Genomic DNA, 8610 nt, shown 5'->3' on the forward strand with positions numbered 1-8610 from the left:
ACTGTGGACAGAATCATGAATTTGACCTCAAGTCCCAGAATTCCACTCAGTTCCACTAGTTGTCCCGCAATCCACTGCGATAAACAGCCTATAACACATTGAGTCTAGCAGAACATTGCATTTTGGGATCCCTGCCCAAAATGCTGTGTGCTTATTTTGAAAAAGAGCAGCGCTGCCTGGATGCTATGATTCACAGGGGAAGTAGTTTAAGCTGCTTTAGGCAAAGCAATGTAGCTATGCTCTTTTTGTTTCGTTTGATCTGTATAGTGATAGCAACAACAAAAAATGTTGAAAACACTTTACCAGGTACACAAGGCCTAAGTCTCATTTTCTTTCAGTGAAGCCTGTAACTTCCTAAATAAAGTCTAAAAATGAGGTGTAGTCTCCTAAGTCACTGAGGTGTTTTTGAAAATGTTACCAAGTAACTAGCTTTTGACTCTCAATTTCTCCATCTGTAAAATACAAATAACAATATTTTCCTGTTAACAGCCTGTTATTTAATAGTGCCATGTAACTGCAAAGTTTTAATGGCAGTTAGTAGCAGTTGTTGGGAGTAGAATTCAGGGCTCCCTGTCTTCTAGCTTTAGGCTTCATCTCTCATGCTATTGGTAAAATTTTCCAAAGCACCTATGTGATTTAGGAACCCAAGTCCCATTTTAAAAGTTACTCAGCCATTTAGGAGCCTAAGTCCCATTAACTGTCAGTGAGATTTAGGCTCTGAGGTCGCTGAGTGACTTTTGAAAATAAAACAGGCTCCTAAGGCATTTAGGTCCTGAAAATTTTGTGTCTGTTGGAGGACACCTCTGCTAAAATTCATACAGGTAGATTTTTTGTTTTCACAGGTTTTGCTATGAATTGTCAATCCCCCATAATCTTTGCAAAAATAAACAATTTAGGGCAGTGTGAAATATGCTAAATTGGTTGAAAGTTTTGCATAGACTTGCATGAAAATTTTTGCTTAAATTATTGCCAGCTCAGCTATATTCTAGACCCCAATGCAAAGAGCCATGGGACAGACAAACAGGGTCCTGGTTCTATATAAAAAATTCTCCATACAAAGTCTTAGCTCCAATATGCAAACGGGTTTTTAACTTCACAGCACTAGCCACCCTATAAGCTCTTCCACTATACTCTGGTAACCTGGAGGGAAGCCTCTTTCTCCTTAGGTCTTCTACTTCCTTAAGTCCTAATTAACATCTTGTTGGCTGCCAGACGTTACAATCACTAGCAAAAATAACTGAGCATCTGTTACGTTGAACAACATGATTTTTATTCCCATGCTCCAAACAAGCGTTAGATGTTTATGTTCTACCAAGAGCAAGCCCAAGGTTTTGTAAGGCCCTGGATGAAATAAAACAGTTGGCAGGAGACTATGTAGACAGTACATGTAGGGACAGGACAATTTAGTAACTGGGCAAGGGATCTGGGGCTTGTCTGGTGGGGGAGAGCAACGGGACATGGAAGGGCACTGATTGCTGTGACGCTAGAATGTCCCTTTATTCCTTTTTTGAAGTGGAATGGTGGATTGCATGGGGAGGCAGATCAGAAAAGCATGCTTGGAAAAGGATGCAGACAGATTATGAGCCCTACAAGTGAAGGGTTCTCTGTGACTTCACAACTGTCCGACACTGAAAGCCAGCCTTGCAGTTGCCCCATCTTGTTACAGGATAAGTCTGTGCAGCCTTTTGCAAGTGAGGAAAGTACATTATACCAGCTAATGATTCTTCTCCCATGCTAGTATATATAGTAAGAGTAAATCCACTTGTAACCCATGTGCCTAATAGGCAGGTATCTCCAGAGAGACCCATCCAGGGGAGGTAGGAGTGAGTTGTGTCTGGGTCATTGTTGCTAGGCTGAATCTTCCAGAAGCTTCTGGAATTGAATGTGGTAGTTTTGGGTATTGTCCAATAGGTTCCCCTGTTGCTGGGGTCAGACTCCATGAGGGCAAGCAGTCAGGGCAGGGGCAGCTGCTTTGCAGGGGGCCATGCCTAGTGAGAGTTGGGAGAAGCTGAGCCCAGGAGCAGAAAGCAGGCTGTTTTCTCAAACAGTGATGTATTTTGCAGCAGGTTAGTGACATTGTTAATCCTCTAACAGGGAAGCCTGGGCAATGTTAATTATAGCAAAGGGAAATTGGGAGGGGAAAATAATTTTTTCTATTTTAATTGTGTGCTTTGAATGTTGTTTTGATTTTGGCCAGACTGTTTTAAATTGTCTCAACTCTTGCGATTCACCAACTTTTCTTTAAATGTAGTAATAGGGAAAGGGTCATTTATATTTTACTATTTTCAGTTTTGTATTTTTTGTAACTGGGTGGGTTGTTTTTTTTTAAATCTATACACTTAACTGAGTGATTGGTTAATCAGTTAGCTGACTGGCTAACAGTGATTTCAGCAGAGGAAGGGTCTGCATGGATTCCATCTGAAGATTCCTATAAGCAAGTGGAGGCAAGATGTTATTTTAGACTCAGTAGACTGTATAGATTTGGGAATCAAAGCCCTGGTCTACACTAGGACGTTAGGTCGAATTTAGCAGCGTTAAATCGATGTAAACCTGCACCCGTCCACACAATGAAGCCCTTTATTTCGACTTAAAGGGCTCTTAAAATCGATTTCCTTACTCCACCCCTGACAAGTGGATTAGCGCTTAAATCGACGTTGCCGGCTCGAATTAGGGGTACTGTGGACACAATTCGATGGTATTGGCCTCCGGGAGCTATCCCAGAGTACTCCATTATGACTGCTCTGGACAGCACTCTCAACTCAGATGCACTGGCCAGGTAGACAGGAAAAGAACCGCGAACTTTTGAATCTCATTTCCTGTTTGGCCAGCGTGGCAAGCTGCAGGTGACCATGCAGAGCTCATCAGCACAGGTGACCATGATGGAGTCCCAGAATCGCAAAAGAGCTCCAGCATGGACCGAACAGGAGGTACGGGATCTGATCGCTGTTTGGGGAGAGGAATCCGTGCTATCAGAACTCCGTTCCAGTTTTCGAAATGCCAAAACCTTTGTGAAAATCTCCCAGGGCATGAAGGACAGAGGCCATAACAGGGACCCGAAGCAGTGCCGCGTGAAACTGAAGGAGCTGAGGCAAGCCTACCAGAAAACCAGAGAGGCGAACAGCCGCTCTGGGTCAGAGCCCCAAACATGCCGCTTCTATGATGAGCTGCATGCCATTTTAGGGGGTTCAGCCACCACTACCCCAGCCGTGTTGTTTGACTCCTTCAATGGAGATGGAGGCAATACGGAAGCAGGTTTTGGGGACGAAGAAGATGATGATGAGGAGGAGGTTGTAGATGGCTCACAGCAAGCAAGCGGAGAAACCTGTTTTCCCGACAGCCAGGAACTGTTTCTCACCCTAGACCTGGAGCCAGTACCCCCCGAACCCACCCAAGGCTGCCTCCTGGACCCAGCAGGCGGAGAAGGGACCTCTGGTGAGTGTACCTTTTAAAATACTATACATGGTTTAAAAGCAAGCATGTGAAAGGATTACTTTGCCCTGGCATTTGCAGTTCTCCTAGATGTAGTCCTAAAGCCTTTGCAAAAGGTTTCTGGGGAGGGCAGCCTTATTGCGTCCTTCATGGTAGGACACTTTACCACTCCAGGCCAGTAACACGTACTCGGGAATCATTGTAGAACAAAGCATTGCAGTGTATGTTTGCTGGCGTTCAAACAACATGCGTTCTTTATCTCTCTGTGTTATCCTCAGGAGAGTGAGATCTAATTCATGGTCACCTGGTTGAAATAGAGTGCTTTTCTTCAGGGGACACTCAGAAGAGCCCATTCCTGCTGGGCTGTTTGCCTGTGGCTAAACAGAAATGTTCCCCGCTGTTAGCCACAGGGAGGGGGGAAGGTTGAGGGGGTAGTCACGCGGTGGGAGGAGGCAAAATGCGACCTTGTAACGAAAGCACATGTGCTATGTATGTAATGTTAACAGCAAGGTTTACCCTGAAAGAGTGTAGCCACTGTTTTATAAAATGTGTCTTTTTAAATACCGCTGTCCCTTTTTTTTTCTCCACCAGCTGCATGTGTTTCAATGATCACAGGATCTTTTCCTTCCCAGAGGCTAGTGAAGCTTAGAAAGAAAAAAAAACGCACTCGCGATGAAATGTTCTCTGAGCTCATGCTGTCCTCCCACACTGACAGAGCACAGACGAATGCGTGGAGGCAAATAATGTCAGAGTGCAGAAAAGCACAAAATGACCGGGAGGAGAGGTGGCGGGCTGAAGAGAGTAAGTGGCGGGCTGAAGAGAGTAAGTGGCGGGCTGAAGACAGGGCTGAAGCTCAAATGTGGCGGCAGCGTGATGAGAGGAGGCAGGATTCAATGCTGAGGCTGCTGCAGGACCAAACCAGTATGCTCCAGTGTATGGTTGAGCTGCAGCAAAGGCAGCTGGAGCACAGACTGCCACTGCAGCCCCTCTGTAACCAACCGCCCTCCTCCCCAAGTTCCACAGCCTCCACACCCAGACGCCCAAGAACGCGGTGGGGGGGGCCTCCGGCCAACCAGCCTCTCCACCACAGAGGATTGCCCAAAAAAAAGAAGGCTGTCATTCAATAAATTTTAAAGTTGTAAACTTTTAAAGTGCTGTGCTTAAAGTGCTGTGTGGCATTTTCCTTCCCTCCTCCACCACCCCTCCTGGGCTACCTTGGTAGTCATCCCCCTATTTGTGTGATGAATGAATAAAGAATGCATGAATGTGAAGCAACAATGACTTTATTGCCTCTGCAAGCGGTGATTGAAGGGAGGAGGGGCGGGTGTACAGGGAAGTAGAGTGAACCAAGGGGCGGGGGGTTTCATCAAGGAGAAACAAACAGAACTTTCACACCGTAGCCTGGCCAGTCATGAAACTGGTTTTCAAAGCTTCTCTGATGCGTACCGCGCCCTCCTGTGCTCTTCTAACCGCCCTGGTGTCTGGCTGCGCGTAACCAGCAGCCAGGCGATTTGCCTCAACCTCCCACCCCGCCATAAACGTCTCCCCCTTACTCTCACAGATATTGTGGAGCACACAGCAAGCAGTAATAACAGTGGGAATATTGGTTTCGCTGAGGTCTAAGCGAGTCAGTAAACTGCGCCAGCGCGCCTTTAAACGTCCAAATGCACATTCTACCACCATTCTGCACTTGCTCAGCCTGTAGTTGAACAGCTCCTGACTACTGTCCAGGCTGCCTGTGTACGGCTTCATGAGCCATGGCATTAAGGGGTAGGCTGGGTCCCCAAGGATACATATAGGCATTTCAACATCCCCAACAGTTATTTTCTTGTCTGGGAATAAAGTCCCTTCCTGCAGCTTTTGAAACAGACCAGAGTTCCTGAAGATGCGAGCATCATGCACCTTTCCCGGCCATCCCACGTTGATGTTGGTGAAACGTCCCTTGTGATCCACCAGAGCTTGCAGCACTATCGAAAAGTACCCCTTGCGGTTTATGTACTCGGCGGCTTGGTACTCCGGTGCCAAGATAGGGATATGGGTTCCGTCTATGGCCCCACCACAGTTAGGGAATCCCATTGCAGCAAAGCCATCCACTATGACCTGCACATTTCCCAGGGTCACTACCCTTGATAGCAGCAGATCTTTGATTGCGTGGGCTACTTGCATCACAGCAGCCCCCACAGTAGATTTGCCCACTCCAAATTGATTCCCAACTGACCGGTAGCTGTCTGGCGTTGCAAGCTTCCACAGGGCTATCGCCACTCGCTTCTCAACTGTGAGGGTTGCTCTCATCTTGGTATTCATGCGCCTCAGGGCAGGGGAAAGCAAGTCACAAAGTTCCATGAAAGTGCCCTTACGCATGCGAAAGTTTCGCAGCCACTGGGAATCGTCCCAGACCTGCAACACTATGCGGTCCCACCAGTCTGTGCTTGTTTCCCGAGCCCAGAATCGGCGTTCCACAGCATGAACCTGCCCCATTAGCACCATGATGCATGCATTGGCAGGGCCCATGCTTTCAGAGAAATCTGTGTCCATGTCCTGATCACTCACGTGACCGCGCTGACGTCGCCTCCTCGCCCGGTATCGCTTTGCCAGGTTCTGGTGCTGCATATACTGCTGGATAATGCGTGTGGTGTTTAATGTGCTCCTAATTGCCAAAGTGAGCTGAGCGGCCTCCATGCTTGCCTTGGTATGGCGTCCGCACAGAAAAAAGGCGCGGAACGATTGTCTGCCGTTGCTCTGACGGAGGGAGGGGCGACTGACGACACGGCTTACAGGGTTGGCTTCAGGGAGCTAAAATCAACAAAGGGGTTGTCTTTACATCAAGGAGTATTTCAGGCAGGACTTCACGGAGGGTTCCAATAAGAAATGGTGCACCTAAGTTATCGTTCTTATTGGAACAAGGAGGTTAGCCTGGCCTCTGATTGATACATGGCTAGATTTACCTCGCTGCACCTTCTCTGTGAGTGACTGCAGTGTGACCTAGAGGAATGAGTCCCCTAGACAGGGGAGGAGGCAAATGAGTACAAAACAAATCTGGTCTATTTCTTGTTTTGACCCACTCCATCTATCTTTTACATCTTTGGCTGGCAGCAGACGGTGCAGAAGGACTGCATGCCATCCACATCTCATGGCTGCTCGGCAGAAGATGGTACAGTACGACTGCTAGCCATCCTCATCTCTTGCCTGCCTGGCAGAAGATGGTACAGTACGACTGCTAGCAGTCCGTATCGCCTGCCCGCTCACCATAAGACGGTTCAATAGGACTGACTGCAGGACTAAAGAGAATGACCTGGTCAAGTCACTCCAAATTTAGTCCCTGCGCCCATGTCTGCCCAGGCGCTCCCAGCCGATGTGGCCAGGAGCACCTCGGACATGACGATGACGGCTACCAGTCGTACTGTACCGTCTGCTGCCACAAGGCAAGGGGTTGCTGCTACTGTGTAGCAATGCCAGCACCCAGGAGACATAGGGTGACGGTTACCTGAGCGGGCTCCATGCTTGCCGTGGTATGGCGTCTGCACAGGTAACTCAGGAAAAAAGGCGTGAAACGATTGTCTGCCCTTGCTTTCACGGAGGGAGGGAGGGAACGGGGGCCTGACGATATGTACCCAGAACCACCCGCGACAATGTTTTAGCCCCATCAGGCATTGGGATCTCAACCCAGAATTCCAATGGGCAGCGGAGACTGCGGGAACTGTGGGATAGCCACCCACAGTGCAACGCTCCAGAAGTCGACTCTAGCCTCGGTACTGTGGAAGCGCTCCACCGAGTTAATGCACTTAATGCACTTAGAGCATTTTCTGTGGGGACACACACACTCGAATATATAAAACCGATTTCTAAAAAACCGACTTCTATAAATTCGACCTTATTCCGTAGTGTAGACATACCCAAAGACTCTGAGACCTAGGGGAACTCAACCTAAGCTTTTGGGAGTTCTCATTTTCTCCTCATTGTGCTTCTGTGGGGACTAAACTGTTCAGATTTTAATTTTTCTTTGTTTATATATAACTGTGTAGATAATGTCTTTAGATTATAAACGAGTCATGTTATGCAGTAAAAATTAGATTATTTGTTTTTCATAAGATTTTATAAAGTTGTTTAATTAAATTAATTTCTTTAGTTCCTTTGGGGACTTGAACGTGGGGAGGTTGACCTTGTGCAATTCTTGCTGAAAATCTTTAGAGACTTGACTCTGGGTCTCCAGCTACTTTTCTGTGGGAGTTGCGGGGTTTTTTTAGGCACTGGAGAAGGGCAATGAAGTGATCTCTAGCCTACCCAAAGGTTACACACTGACAAAGAGAACTAACATCAGTGTAAACAAGAGGAGGATCAGTCCCATAATGTAGCACTCAGCCAAGATACCATGTTTGGTGAACAGTTGAGTCATTAAATTAACACCTGCTTCCCAGTTACCAGAACCAGAGTTCAAAGTATGACAAGTATGTATGTTATGTGGAATGGCCCCATAACCATACAAATAATATCCATATTCTGGGATAAAAAAAATTTAAGAAAAGTGATTTACTCTATCCCAGAAACATAATATTAAACCTTGATGGTGCAGTCTCTTTGTAGTATTTATGCTTAACAATAACACACAAGAAAATAGTTGACACTTTCTACATCTTCCAGGAGAGAATTTCACAGTTGTTATAGATTTTAGTGAGCATCCCTGTGAAGTAGGCAAAGGCAAGTTAAGTGACTTGGCCAGGTCACAGAGGAAGCCAGGTCTCCTGATCTAGTCCTGTGATAGACCTTAATGCCCTACACTATCCTCAATAAATGTAGGGCTTGTCACCTACACAAGAAGCTATACTGGTATTATTAAACCACTAGAGTTATAATGGTATACATGGATGCTCTGATTATGGAATAAGAGTGGCTTTCTCCAGTTTAGCTTACACCACTTCCAAACCAACGTAAGATAAACCAGAAAAAGGCACTCTGATCCCACATGGAGAGTTACAGCCTTATAATTATAGTAATTTAACTATACCAGTGTAACTTCCTGTATTGCCATGCATATAATCATTTGTCCAGTGCTTCTCTCAGCCATAGTAAGGAAAATAAAACAATACGTTTAAAATCACCAGTACTGGAAAACCAGATTTTGTGCACATAAAACTAAAGTATCAGGCTTGTCTGTATCTCAAGAAGGAGAAGTGGCATCTTTTT

The sequence above is a fragment of the Lepidochelys kempii genome, chromosome 2 (genome assembly GCF_965140265.1).
Source record: "Lepidochelys kempii isolate rLepKem1 chromosome 2, rLepKem1.hap2, whole genome shotgun sequence".
NCBI lineage: Eukaryota > Metazoa > Chordata > Testudines > Cheloniidae > Lepidochelys > Lepidochelys kempii.